The sequence below is a fragment of the Hevea brasiliensis genome, chromosome 6 (genome assembly GCF_030052815.1).
Source record: "Hevea brasiliensis isolate MT/VB/25A 57/8 chromosome 6, ASM3005281v1, whole genome shotgun sequence".
Taxonomy (NCBI): domain Eukaryota; kingdom Viridiplantae; phylum Streptophyta; class Magnoliopsida; order Malpighiales; family Euphorbiaceae; genus Hevea; species Hevea brasiliensis.
In genome coordinates, this window is record NC_079498.1 from 7,419,182 (window position 1) to 7,435,459 (window position 16,278).

Consider the following 16,278-nt stretch of genomic DNA (forward strand, 5'->3'; position numbering starts at 1 on the left):
CATCAGAAGATTGCAGTGTTTCATCATCAAATAAAGATGAGCCAGGTGTCAAATTTGGGTGATGTAATCGGAAGCCACGTGTACACCAGAGCCACAGGGAATCGCTGCTTACGTCCACACATCCACAAAATATCGTGTGATCATATAAATACCTACTTGTTTTTTTTAAACAAATAAACTAGAAGTTTCCAAGAAAAAGGATCTTTGGTTCTTTTAATAGAATTCAAAGTATAAACTGAAGCGCCAAAAATCAAATCATTGTGAAGAAATAACTAATTATTCATAGAAATATGAAAAAAAAAGAAATAATTTAAAGAAATAAAAAGAAAATTTTTTATTTTTATTATATTATTTAATTATTTTTAAATACAAAATTATTTTTTATGTTATATTCTCATTATAAACCCTTTGCAATTTGTATTATGTACTAAAAGATTATAAATGAGCTTTAAATTAGTGGTCTTGAATTATCTTTAAAGGTGTAAAGTATCGGATTTGAGACTAAATATGATTTAATTATATCAATGAAAAAGATATATTTATAATTTTTTTACATTTTATTTCTTTTTATTTTAAATTGATGAATTTTTTTTACTTTTAAAAAGAAAAGAAATTTTTAATTTTTATTTTAAAATATTATTTAAATAAAAAATAAAAAATTTATTTTTTTTCTTAAAATAAACAAAGTTTGTTATGTGACAGTTAAGATTTGAATGGCCTAATTACCTTCTTTTTTATAAATTATATGGGCAATACCTTCATTTGGATGTGTAATAGTAACGTTTGAACTTTAATTTTTAATTTTATTAACATAAAATTTCATGATAATTTTCAATTCATTTATAGATTATTTATGCTAATATGATATTTATCAAATTAGAAATTTATATTTTTGTATATTGTTAGTTTTGAATAAATATATTTTAATTATTAAAATATTAATTTATGTAATTTAAATCGTTAAACTTATTGATAAATAGATAATAAAATTAATTATTTTTTATAAATATTAAATTAATAGAGAAAAAATATAAATTTTAATATAATAAATATTATTTTAACAAAAATAGTTGGAAAATTGACTAAGAAAATTTATATTATTTAAATTAAAAATTATGAAATTTTATTTTATAATAAGGGTTATGCAATTTTTTTTTAATTATTAATTGATTTAAATAGTAAAAGGAAAAAAAAATTATATATATATATATATATATATATATATATAGTTCACCTCAGCTTTGGAATCCATTTCTCCGTCTGTCTTGCCTCAAAGATTCCATAAAGATAAAGATCCAGTCTTTCGGTATGTCCACTCTTATGCACAGGTGGCAGTCACTTGGCGCACTACTTTTCTCCGCACATTCCGTACGTGCTCAATGACTATATTACCCTTGTGAAGCTTCGGATTGTCTTTAGGAACTTATAATCAAGAAAGTGATATGCTGCTGGGAGCCCTTGTAGTTTAGTCTCAATATTAGATAGTTTGTGAAGAGAAGGAAATAGTGAGGTTAGTGGATTATTAACGGGTCACTTTGATATTTGATTTATAGATATTTAATTGAGAATAAAGAGCAGTGAAAGTAGAAATTTCTGTTATGATTTGGGCAAAATAAGTGTATTTAATTAATGATTATTTTTTATATTTATGAATAATAAATTAAGTAGTCGTTGTAATTAACTGCATGAATATTTGATATTGGGTTAATATCTCGAGACTTTTCCTTAAAATTTTGATCTTATCATTGATTGGCATTGTTGATGCTTGATACAGTTGATGCTCGACTTAGTTGTTCAGCTTATCAAGTGAACTTCTACATTCAGGGATGACTGTGGATAGAGTATCTGTGAAAATCACCTGAATCCAAACCCAATTAATATTTTAAAAACTCGAATTCGTCTCAAACCCGATTAGTATTATAAAAAAAAACTCAAATCCGAACCCATTTAATTTTTATATTTTAATTAATAATCTAAAAAAATTATTTTGGTTAATAATTTCTATTTTAAAATTTAATAATTCTATAAAATATTTAATTTCTAGTTATATAAAATAAAATATATAAAAATGTATAAATATTATTATAAAAAATATATATTTTATATTAATTAAATATTTATATGAACAAATTCGGGTAATGGATATCTAACACGTAAAACTCGAACCTATCACGGATATTATTCTTTAAACCCAAAACTGTCCTGAACCTGATTGTACACTACCCAAATATATTTTATTAAGGTTTGTTCAGATTGAATACTTATAAAAATCTGATTCACTGTCATCCCTATCTACATCTCATCAATCTTTTGCTCAGTCTGGGTTCTACTTGATTTGAGTTGCCTAAGCACCCTTTTACTTAGTCTGAGTCTTTGATTGAGCGCTAACATTTTGACTGTCACGTCAAATTCTTCATCAAGCACTAGTTATTTAGCTCGATTTTAGGTGGGTAGTATCAAAAAACATTTTTTTTTTAATTTAATCATTAAAACCAATTAATCATCTTTTAATTAATTAATTAATTATCTGTTTTTTTTTAGTTAGTTTTTTTTATTAGTCAAATTCAGTTCAAATATATGCAGTTTGAATTTAAATTTCAACAACAAAATCTTTAATAATAGTAATTTTTAATAAAAAATTTATTTTATAATATTCATTATTATCATTATAATTAGGATGTTACATTAACATCAATTAATCAAATAACATAGTAAAAGGTTAAAAATTAAAAAAGAAAAAAAATAATATTCTTTTGATAAAATATTTTCTTATAATAAATTATAAATTATATTGTTTATTTATATTATAAAATTATAATATATGAAGGATATGATGGTCAATCTAAATAGTAAAATTAATAAAAGAAGTGTAAAAAACCTTTTAAGTGCAAACTGACAAGTAATTAAATCTTCATTTAATTTAAAGAGTATATTTAATATAAAATTGAATTCGATAATGAATATAATAATTATTAAATTAAATATTTATATTTATATAAAATTAATTAAATTATATTTAATAAATATATTGATTATTAAAATCATCTTCATATGAGTTTGAGTTTTTCATAACTATACCAACATATATTATTTATAAATTATTGAGATAAAATGTTTAATTTCACACATGTATTTATTGAATAAGTTTAATTTAATTTATTTTTAATTTTTTATCTAAAATAATTTAAAATTTTCAATTTAAACTTAATTTAATCTAAGGATGTATTTGGTAGAAAGTTAAAAATTCAAAAGTTAAATATTACCCTTAAAAGTTTTAATCTTTAAAGAGATAATTATTAACCTAAGACTTTAAGATTAACATTTAACCCTTAAATCAAGCATAAATATTAATGAAGTAAAAAGTTAACCTATTTAAATATCCAAATACTATTAATGAGGGATTTAAAGTTATACTAGTAATAATTATCTCTCATTAATCTCGTACCAAATGCTCACTAAAAATTAAAATTCGAGCTAAATTTCTTAAACTCTTCATTTAGGTTACGTTTGGTAGAATGTAATGTAATGCAATGTAATTAATTATGTAATGCAATCAAAATTGTAATGTAATTGTCACTACATTCCTTTGTTTGTAAAATAAAAATATAAATGATGTAATGTAATGATAGTTTTGATTTTAATATTTAATTTATTTATATAATATTAATAATAAGTGGTAAATACTTGTGATTGGCATTCGAATGGTAATTGTGGCTATATGGTGGTGGCGTTAGTGAAAGTGATAGTTAGATAATGGTGGTAGTGGCAAGGTAAGATGGTGGTAGTGCTGACAAAATAGAGGTAATGGTGGTAGTAATAGTGGTAGCCAAATAGTGGTGATGGTAATAGTATTGATAATAAATTAAAAAAAAATTAAAACAAGTAATCAGATTATATCTATTTTTATATGTAATGATTTGTTACTTTAAGTATAATTGATTAAATTATATAATTATCATTCCACTACGTCAAATATTTTTGTGTTGCCAAATAACGTAATTAAATATATAATGTAATCACAATTACATTATAATTTTGATTAATTCTACCAAACATAGCCTTAAATCAAAAATTAAGAAATTTAATTTTTTTTAATTTTTGACTAAATTTATTAATTTTTTGATTTAAACTCAAAAATCTATAAATCAAGAAGCTCAAATTCTTTATTTTTGAGCTAAATTAAACATAAATTAAAATTATGGATTAATTTAGATAAAAAATTAAAAATATTTAATTTAATTTCTCCATTAAGTACAGAATAAAATTAAGTTTAAACCAAACTGTTAATTATTAATTCTACAAATCACACCACTGAACTTGTTAGTTTAGTAGTTAACTTGGTGAAAAGGCCTTGTCTCACACCGGTTTGACTCCTAGCACTAGCATAATGACTAAATATTGTCTCTATTTAGGAGTGCAATGGGAAGAAGTAGTGGATTGTCAAATGGTTTATCTTATTGGGTGTCACCTCGGGTTCAATGATTGGTCATTCCTATGGGATTGAGTTAAATCAAAGATGTTAACTGACGACTTTAGGCCTCGAACCTAAAAGAGCTATGACCGTCACATGGAGAGCCCTTATATATTACTTAAAAAAAAAAGTTCTACAAATCACTACACATATATTTAAAATAATAAAACTAGATTTTTTTTTCACAAAGTTATTAAAAAAAACTATGAAAATAAAGTATCAAATTCACCCTTTTGGATAAGTTTTTTTTTTCTTTAACTTTCCTAGAGTTTTTTCCTATAGCTAAACCATTCAACTTAAATGGCTTTTATAATAATAACAAAATAATATATTAATGAAAAAAAAACAACTTGGGAGGCTTCATGTCTTTAAAAATGGGAAGTCGTTTGGTCGAGCAAATATCTTCTAAAAACAATTTAGGACTAGGTAGGAGTCATTCTCATTATGAGGCTTAGGAATCAACCCATATAGCTTTGGTCCTAACTGTCACACCTTATCCCTCTGTAAAGTATAACATGATCTCGTAGAATACCTAATGAACTACCGAACTTCACCTACCAATAACTCATTAAGTATCCTACAAAGGATTTTAAAATAATTTTCTTACATTTTGGAAGTGGTGAGCATTTTGATAAGAATTAAAATTATTTATTCAAAGCTTAAATACGAGTAAAAATTTTTGTCCATTTTAATTTTGCCACAAATTTTATAAAAATTTTGACAGATTTCCGTCTGTATTTTGAGAAAGCAGTTCTTCAAATACTTATGAAAAACACTTCCAATAATTTTACACAACTCCCAATCTCCAATTAATCTCAAGTCAACTCAATTCAATCCACTTCAAAATAATTCCACAATCCAATCAAAGTTTATCATCTCAAAATATTTAATAATTTCATTCACAGTGCATAAACTATGAAATTCACACATTGCAAATCTTAATTTACAAAAAGAAGTTCCAAAAATAATATTATTACAATTTATTATACAACTGCTCAACTTTACATTGATACATAAAACATTACAATATTTACATCAAAATTAACTACAAGGGTATAAAATAATAGCTATACAAAAAGATCAGTGTAGTCCTCAATATTAGTAGCAGCTCACTCTGCTGCTTTCTCCTTGCTCTTATCTGCAACAGTAAAACAAGCTATCGCTGAGTATAAAAATACTCAGTAGTGCACAATAAAAATTTAAAATACAATACATAAATCATTCATTGATAAAACACAATTTAAATATTTCTCAATCACATTTCACAAATTATCAAAACTCATAATAACACCATTTGATTAATTAATTTAATAAATACAGTGTTGCCAATTCATACACAACTTAAGCCATGATACAAAATTTTCGATCAATGCCGTGTTGTACACCACGACAAAGTAATCTACAACCTCACTAATAGAAATCAATGAGGTAGGTGGCTAGCTAGCTAATGAGTACTCATCCGATCTACAACCTCAACTAGTAAACCAGAGAGGGAGGAAAGATAACCGATCTCACCCCATAAATGGAGGAGGAATAATAAGATACTGTCATGCTAAGTGTGAATCAAAAATCAATTTCAAACATTTTATTCAAATGATTCATGAGAAATCCAATAACTTTCCAAAGTCATAATTTCATTCACAAGATGGCAACACCATTCATAATTAACTTCAAATTTTCATTAATCACACTAAATCAATTTTTCAATGACAAAATGCTCAAATAAAGTTTATTGTGCACAAACCTGATGTGAGTCGCCTCTAGGCCTTGACTCAGTCTTTCCGAGCTTTCAAATCTTTTTCAGCTGAAACACACAGTTTCACAGTGTTTCAGTACCATAACTTAGCATAAATCCAAAAATAAATTTAACTTCACTTTTACCTAGCTCTAATGTGCTAAACTCAACGTTCTTAAAATTTTTGTGTTTCGGGTTACTATTCACTACACTATTCAAGTCAAATTGTTGACTTTCTAAGGCTTAATAAGTATGAGAATTCCAACTTTACCCACATACCACATTTTGGTCATTTTCTCAAAACTTAAGTCCTTTAGGCAAAATTGTAAATTTTCAGTTTTTGGTGTCTAGGTTGCACTGTTCCATTGGTTGTTTTACTGTTGAAATTTGGCAAAACTTTCTTCATAGAAAATGTTCCCTATTGTCTTAAGTTTATTCTCCTTTTTGAATCATTCCAATTGGAGTTTTGTAGCTCAAGTTATATCCAAATTACGGTTACTATTCATGCTACAGAATTTAGTTCTGTAGATTTATTGATCCAACTTTGTTCAGCAATTTGATCAAGTTAAGTCTATAATTTGGTCTAATTCTCTTCATATGAAATGTTCTACTATGTGTTAGGTTTCCATCGGTTCAAGAATCACCTAAATCAGAGTTTTCTAGAGAGAGTTATAGCCATTAAAACTTTACTATTCATATGATAAATCTACAGTTCTGCAAGTTCAGTGTTTCAACTTTGCTCAGTAATTTGATTGGGTTAATGACATAATTTGGGTTTGTGTTCCACATAAAAGTTTTAGATCTATATCTCATCTAACTACTGGTAAAATTTCAGGTCATTTTGACCTGCCTAGCTCGAGTTATGACCAAATGAACAAATACTGTTCATTTGGTCAGTTTGTGCAGGGCAGCCTGCAATTTTTCAACTTTGGTCAATTTGTTCACTAGGTTTTAGTCACTTTTTGGGCATGCTTCTTGAATGAAAATTGTGTCATTTAGTGCCTATTTTCATTTTCAATTGGTCCCATGTCAATTGGACTTGTAAAATTTTATTTTTGGTCCTTCAAAGTTGACTTGGTCATGCTGCAGCAGCATGACCACACTCCCTCCGAATTTAACTTTAATTCCAACACTTCTAACACACTTAATTAGGTCACAAATGACCATTTCTCACTTCACATTAGGTCAAAGACAACATTTATAAGTTTTTCACATTTTTAGTCTCTAAACCCTAATGTCCAAAACCCTAAGTTTGTCCAATCTTCACAATTCATGCAATCTAAATATACAATTCACATATATAACATCTATTCACCAAGATTTCATGTTTAACCTAACTAAATACCATCAAAATCTTAAGGTTTCATGGCTACCACATTCTCTCTTCCCTTATTTAGGCATGATTTTCTTTATTTCTAATGCAATTTCATCACACATAAACTTAATTTCATGAATTCAATAAGAATCTAACTTGCAATTGCACTTACCTCAATTTGTAAGACAAGCTTTAATGGAGTTTGCAATGGTGAGGGAAAGAGAGAGGATGAGGCGGCAAGTTTGGGATAAGGAAGACAATAATTTTTGTTTTTTTTTTCTTTTCTTTTATTTACTTATGGAAGACCCAAAAATTCCAATTAATTAGATTCACAAATTCTTATTTTTATGGCATCATGCATGAGGTCATGCATGATGTCATCACCTTTTGGCTTTTCCATTTTCTCTCTTTTTTTTTTTCTATTTATTTTTCTATTAGTTCTTTAATTTAATTCTCGATTCCGAAATTTTCTTTTCTCCGATTTTATTTGATAGTTAGGTCAGGAGTCAGCTCTTGGGCTCAATTGACCAAATTGCCCCTAGCCGGTTCAACCCGGTTTGTAAATAATTAAATATTTCTTCCGGCTCCCTGACCTAATTATTTGACTGGCTTAACAGTTCTTTTTCGTGATTTTCTTTTTTCCACTATGTTCGTAATGGTTCTAAGGACCGCAGCGTCACATTTTACGGTTCGAAATTTGAGTTTAAATCGACTTCGTAGTCATTCCCGAGAAGGTCACCCATCGCTGTGACTCTCGGCTCGTTTAACTTCTTACGTTCTGTTCTTCTTATTTATACTTAACTAATTGGCAATTACTAATTATTTGTGTTTATGGCTTCTCTAGTTGTCTTAAGTGTGGTTCTAATCTCCTTAATTGTCCGGACCGACTCCGGTCACCAGAATAGTGAAATATACCAGGCTATACAAATGGGGGTGTTACACTAACAATCCATTGTCACTGTATATGTATTTCTGACTTTGGTTTCTCCTCTTCTACTTTGCTTGATGTGCTCCCTTGCTTGCTCATCTTGCCTCTTCCTCTTGTCTCTACTAAAAATATAATAATTATTTTTCTTAATAAGAAATTAAGAAAATAAGAACTCAAACCTTCTTCTTCTCTATACTAAAAATAGTATAGAAATAATTACTTTTTTTAGTAAGGAATTAAAGAAATAGAGACTCAAACCTGAATTTATCAATTAAGTAATATATCTTTAACCACTGAATTAAGTTGTGCTAGGCAAATAATAACTTAAATTTGAGTGTCAATAGATATACCCTGTTGGACCTAGGTGTCTTAACCCATGTTTTGATGATAATAAACAATTAGTGTACTACTAATGTACTTTGGAAGTGTTTGTGTTGAGTTTGTAGGCCTTAGATTTAAAATTGTCAAATTACTTCAAATCAAGGTTAAGGAAGAGCAAAATAAGGAAGCAAACATTTATGGGACTCTACAATATGACTTTTATTTATTTTATATATTGTAAATCTTATTTTATTAATTGTGTTAGCTCAAGTCTAGGTGGTACTAAGAATATCTCGTTCAACTTAGTTTTCACCTAATTCTTCATCAAGGGAAAATTAAATAAAATTTTCAAATATACAAAAGTAATTTAGTTGTAAAATACATTGAATTAGCTTTCCAATAGTTTAAACGGATAAAAAATCCGAGTTTGAATCAAAAAGTTATGAGTTTTTTAAACTTTTAATTTCTAAGTGTCTTTGCTTATAACTTTTTCTTGACCAAGGGAGAGTAAAATAAAATTTTTACATTTGAGAAATGCAAATTCATTTTCGAAAGTGTTTTCATTGAAAATTTTATCAAATTAGCTTTCCAACGGTTCAAACGGATCGAAAATCCAAGTTCCAGTTAAAAAGTTGCGCATTTTTGAAGCCTAAGTGCCCTTTTGACACTTTCTATTCAGAGAGCACTTTGGCAGTTGAAAGTGGGAAGTTCGGCTACCGAAGTTCATTCTTTAAACTATGGTTTTGAGTGTTAAGAGTCATTTTGTCCAAAGAGCACTCCGGCAACCGAAAGTGAGAACTTTGGTAGCCGAAAGTGACTTTTGAAAAGCTATTTTTTGGCGCTCCAACCTTTGGCAGCCGAAGTAAATAACGTCGACAGCCGAACTTGGATTTTTGCAACTCGATAAGACAGAGCTTTGGGTAGTTAAACAGCTAGTTTAGCATTTATTGCACTCCCAACGGCTATTTTCTTGCAAAAACTATAAATAGGCACCATTTATGACTGGAAACAAGTTTCTTACAACAACAATCTTTTTGGAAATTTATTGTGTTCTAAAGATTTTCTTCATTCTCTCTCTCTAGAACTTGATCTACCATAGTTAATGTTGAGAACTTGATATTTGAGTTGTAAATTCTTTGTTCTAAGAGTTCATTCAAGGTTGTTGTGAGCACTTATTATAATTTTGAGTGTGATAAAGCTTTAAATAGCTCTTGAGTGTAAAGGGATTTGTAAAAGAGTAAGGGTTTGCTCTTGTGGTGATTGTAAGGGGTTTATTTTTTACCCAAAGAAGAATTTTAGTGGAGTTAACTCTCAATGAGGGCCTTGAGGAGAAGACGCAGGCTTAGGATAGCCGAACCTCTATAAATTTCTTATGTCATCATTCTTTCTCTACACTTCTTTGTGTTTAAATTTCTTTTAATCTTTAATTTTGTAATTAAAACCCAATTCACCCCCTCTCTTGGGTTGCTACAAGGGACAACAAGTGGTATCAAAGCTAGTCTCTGTCGCAAGGTGTTTTGCGGTCGCCTGGACGAACCCTCACTGAAGTGGGAAAGAGTGAGGAGTCGCCACTTTAATTTTGATGGAAATTAAAGAAAACCATTTGCGAAAATAAATTAAAATGAAACCACTTCAAAAACAGAGATTCTAGGTTCGGGGTCCGTAAACGGGTGGGGAAGGTGTTAGGCACCCCACCTCGTCCCTCAATGAGGGTAAGCAGATTTAACTTCAAGCTCTTTATAAACTAGAATTGATAGTTAGAAGGTTCGAACGGAGATGTTAATCCTCTTGGTAAAAGGGAATATTTGATTTTTCACCAATTCGGGTTACCCAGATATATAAATAAATGAGACGACCCTTAGTGAGTTACTGTTGCGTATCAGTTTTGTTTAAGGGGTGATTTCGCATATTTGTTAGAATTCGATTTGAGAATCGGATAAGAACTCTCCTCCGATCTCTTTTTAGATTGAAATTTCGATTGGAGATCGGATAAGAACTCTCCTCCGATCTTTTTTAGATATTTATTAGAATTTTTGAATTGAGAATCGGATAAGAACTCTCCTCCGATCTCTTTTAAATATTTATTAAAATTTTGGATTGAGAATCGGATAAGAACTCTCCTCCGATCTCTTTTAAATATTTGTTAGAAGAATCGGATAAGAACTCTCATCCAATCTCTTTTAAATATTTATTAGAATTTTTGGTTGAGAATCGGATAAGAACTCTCATCCGATCTCTTTTAAATATTTGTTAGAAGAATCGGATAAGAACTCTCCTCCGATCTTTTTTAAATATTTATTAAAATTTTAGATTGAGAATCGGATAAGAACTCTCCTCCGATCTCTTTTAAATATTTGTTAAAATTTTGGATTGAGAATCGGATAAGAACTCTTCTCCGATCTCTTTTAAATATTTAAGGAAATTTTGATTTGAGAATCGGATAAGAACTCTCCTCCGATCTCTTTTACTTAAATGGGAGTCGGATAAGGACTTTTCCGACCTCTTGAAATCTTATATATCGAGAGAGCCTAAAGCTAAGGGTTCTGGCATTCAAAGATGCCGGGGACCTGAATAAGACTTCTTTTGACTCATTCGTACCCCATGGCTTGACAGGGGGTACAGACCGAATTTTACCAACCTCCTGTGTAGTCGCCTCAACAGCACCTTTTAGCAAGCGATACCCGATCTGTCCCATTTGCTTATCTAAGGTTTGGTTTTACTCCGCCTTGTGACGTCTTACCCAACCGTCTTTTATGTTATTCTAGTGATTCGACTTTACTATTTTCCTGACTTATTATTCAGACCTTTTATTATTTTAAAGAAACTCTTAAGATATAGTTACCTACATTTTATCCAACTACTTATACGCTACTCGGGACTAGAACACTTGCATTTAGAAGTAACAAAGATTAACAAAAAGAATGGACTGATTAACAAAGAAGTAAACTCGAGAATAACCTTCTTCGCGTTTTTTAACGCAATATAAACTTGGTGAAAATTACAAACATAAAAAAAAACAAAGGAAATACGTAAAATAAGAACGAGCACTTGATAAAGCAGCGATATGAGCACTCACCTGTAGGGAGCCGAATCTATTGAACTAACTACGGAATCACAAAACGCAATAAGACTACGGGCTGATAGCCTGAGGGCTAAGGTTCGCCTTGAAATGAAGGATGCTTCTCTAAAATGCAGTCAGGTCAAAATAATAACCGAGTTTGAATGAAGTTGAGCTTGGACAAGGGGAGTGGAAATAAAGATAACAAAGAACTGAAAGTGTCACAGGACAATGAACGAACTGAAAATGGAGAGTTTCAGTATTCAAAAATCCCTTTTGCAAGAAAGTACTTCAGAAAACTGGTTTCTAAAGTTTTTCTTATGAAAGCTTAAAAATAGCAGAGTAACGAACTGAATTAAGTTTCAGAGTTCTTCCGCTATAGTCACCATGTAACACCCTCCCGGTAACCATTCCGTACATCCTACTGCTCTATGATCGAGGTCATCCCATGACCTAGAACGTCCGAAGAATATTCAAACTAAAGTCAGGAACCATAATTAACTCAAATATTAACAAGAAAAATTTAGTAAAAATTTTAGAAATAAAATACAATCAAGTTAAACGAGCCGGTGCCCTAGCGATGGGTAACCGGAGGGAAGTTGCGATTCTCGCAACGAGGAGCCCTAGACTCGGGGGAAAAATTATAAAATAATTTTTGGGACTCCAGAGAAGGGTAATTGAGGTTCCCATGGCATTATAATGTCAAGAAAATACCTAGAAAAATTTTTCAATCGGTACAGACAATTTTGACCCGTTAAGCCAAACGGAGGGCATTTTGGTCATTTCGCCTCCCGAGGTGATTTTTGGCCGACTTGTCCAGTTGAGTAAATAATTAATATGACATAAAATATGAAGAAATATTGCTAGAAATTAAATTGAAAATGACTAGTGGAGGAAAGAAAAGAAAAATGCAACAAATGCAAATTATGACCTCAAAGTGATGTCATTAAGGAAATGTGGACCAATCACAAATAACCCATCCTTTGACTAACAAGTTAAAGAGATAAATGAAGACTAAAGAGGACCAAAAACCAGCAGCCAACCCTCCCTCCTCTAGTGCAGCCGAAACCTATCCCTTCCACCCTCCATTGAAGCTCAATCAAGCAACCTCAAATTCCTATCTTGTTTCACTATATTTCTCTAACTTCCCTTCATTAAAGCTTTACCCCACATCCTAAACAAGCTCTTGGCAGCCAACAAGGGGAAAGAAATTGAGGTTTAGAGGTGGGAAAAATCTGCCACTCAAGGTTAGTGCTACACTTTGTTCTTACTCTTTTAATTTTAGTTAAAACACCATTTTGAGTTAAGAGATTTTTAGATAATTAAGGTAAATTACATGTGTTAAGGGCACTTTCAAATTTCAGCAGCCCTATGAGAGATTGAGTTTGATTGTTTAATAAACTTAGAGTGGTTGGAAATCATAATTAAGGTATTAATATGCATGGAGATTAAACTAAGTATGTTAATCAAGGTTTATGGATAAATTGATTTGAACCTTAGGGTTTGGAAAGGTGAAAGTGTGAATTGGCTTAGGAAATTGTTAGGGCATATTGTAATGGTCAATTAGTGACCATTTTAGATGTGTTGACCATAAATGGGACTGAAAAACACTATGGCAAGGTGAGATTGCAGCTGCCCTATGGACAGCAGCATAGGGACTGAAATTTCAGTCCCTTTGCACTGCCATAACTTGGGCAGTGGTAGTCCAATTGAAGTTTGGCCAATTGGACATGAAACTAGGCTTATAATGGCACATTTTTTCTGAAGAAACCATGTCCAAAAGACCAAAGCAAAAGGGTCAAAACTCAGCCACAATCCGGATGCCCTGCACTAAATTCTGCAGAATTTGCCAAATGAACAGTAACTGTTCATTTGGCCATAACTCACTGTAGATTTGGTCAATTGGCCTGAAAATTTTACAGCAACAAGTTAAGACATAGATAAACAACTTTCATGAAGGAACCTACCCCAAATTATGGCCAGAACCCATTCAACCAAGTGACTCAAGTTACTGTTCATGCACTGTAGATATGGTAAAATTCTGCAGACTGCATATCCGGACAGCTTGGGTTTTTGAGCCATATCTGGAGCTACAAAACTCCAAATGGAGTGATTCAAAAAAGGAAATTCAACTAGACAAAATAAGGAACAACTTTCATGTTTTACATTTCCTCCAATTCCAACAGTAACAGTGTCCAATGGAACAGTGAAGTTGACTCACCAAAAGTGAAAAATCTGTTTGTGTTGAGTTACACTTTGGAATGGCAAAAGCACTTAATGCCAACAAGTTTTAAACACCAAATGTGGTATGTTGGGAGTGCCAAAGTTGATGTACACATTTTTATTCTAAAAGTCAACATTTTTGTTGACCAATGATGAATAGTGACACCAAAAAAAAGTTGAAATTCACAAATTGACAAATTTAAGAGTTTCAAATGCCCTAGTATACCTAACAAGATTGGTTTGGATAGTTTGGCATGCCAATACGGTTCAGTTAGCGATCGCACATGGCAAAAATGCCATTCTGTGATTTCATGGCTTTTAGCCATTCGACTTTGCATTGAGACTTGGCCTTGTGCTCGATATTATTTACGACTTGTTAGCCGCTGCTGCACACCGGGAGATGCATATGTGACCGATAGTGCGACGGCCCGAGGTACTAGGTACCCAGTGCCAGTTTACCCGTTATCCAGTCCAGTCGTCTAGTGTAGGTTACTTGGGCACCCAAATGAATGAAAGTGAACAAGTTACTGAATTAATGTATACATAACCATGCTAAATAAATGAATCATACACATTCACTATATATTCGTTTCTTGATATTTTCTTTTATTATATTATTGCACCACTAAGCATTATTGCTTAGCGCGTTGCTTTTGCCACGCGTAGGTACTGGAGATCCTGATCGTGAGCCCGTGAGACCACGCATCGGGTGAGTCCATCCGCGATTCTGCACCGTGTCCGTGTCACCTCACTACCTGCAGTGCATTGGTAGGGCACTAGGTGTCATTTTGTCATTTTGATATTTTGTAGCAGATTTTTACTTTTTCATGTGTATTTAAACTCATGTAATATATTTTGATGTCCATGTAAATAATAAAAGTTATGACTATGAATGCAAAATTTGAGCATGTATTTATCGCTTGTATATGAGAAATGGATGTTTGTGAAATGAAAAGATTATTGAGAATTTGCTATTGAGAAATATTGTTGAGATTTTGGATATTGGAGTTTGAGATGATGGAATAAAAATATTAGAAGTGTTTTTAACAGGTTCCGAAGAACGGTTTTCTCCATTTTTAGCCGGTACTCCGCCGGATTTTATTTAAAATTTTCGGAACCTTAAATGAATGATACTTTTGATAAATGGTTTTAAATAAATTGTATTTCATAAATTATATGCAAAAGTATAATATAAATTAAGTGAGGAATATTAGAGTGTACCGGTACACCGTGTGGCATTACTTACTCGGGTATACTGTACACGGGTAAGGGGTGTCACATTTAGTGGTATCAGAGCCAGGTTTAGGCGTTTCTGGGCCTAGATTGAGTCCATACCATGCATTGCATTTGTAAGAGTCGAGGTGACACTAACGCAGATCTGTTTATCTTTCTTATTTTGAATAGGATATGGATCCTTCATCTCAGAGAGCCGTTGAGGAGGAAGTGGAGAGTCATGCTCCACCTGCAGCAGCTGAGACTGGGGGCATGAGAGAATGCCTCCGCCACTCAAGCAGAGCTCGCCACCTCCACAGGCCATGTTCCAACAAATGGCCGACTTCTTTAGACAGATGGCTGGGGTAATGCCAGCACCACCACCACCACCACCACCAGCTCCACAGCAAAAATCACACTTTGAAAGGCTAAGAAAGTTTGGAGCTGTGGACTTCTATGGCAAGAGAGAAGATGACTCTGTTGCAGCCGAGAATTGGTTGAACAGAACGGTAAGAGTCTTAAAACAACTCCACTGCACCCTGCAGCGTAACTTAGAAGTCGCTATATCCTTGTTACAAGACGATGCCTACGGATGGTGGGACACTGGTTCAGTGAAGTGCACTAAGTCAGAACTTGGGACTTCTTTCTCTCGAGTTCAAGAAGAAATATGTGGGTACTGTATACCGGAAGAGAGAAGAAGGGAATTCATTAACTCGAGGCGAGACAGCTTGTCATGGGCCGAGTATGAGAAGGAGTTTGTTCGGTTAAGCCGCTATGGAAGGGAAATAGTCCCTAACGGTTGAAAGGTGCAAGAGATTTGAAGAGGGACCGAATGATAATATCAAGATACACTCACCGCCTTGGGAATCACAGAATTTAGCAAGCTAGTGGAAGCTGCAATAAGGGTTGAAAAAGTGAGAATCAATGAGCGGACTGTAAGGGAGAGACAGCAGAAGAGGGGACCAGTCGCCTAGTTCCACCCCGGATTTGGGAAGAAGTTTAAGGGTCCTCCCGC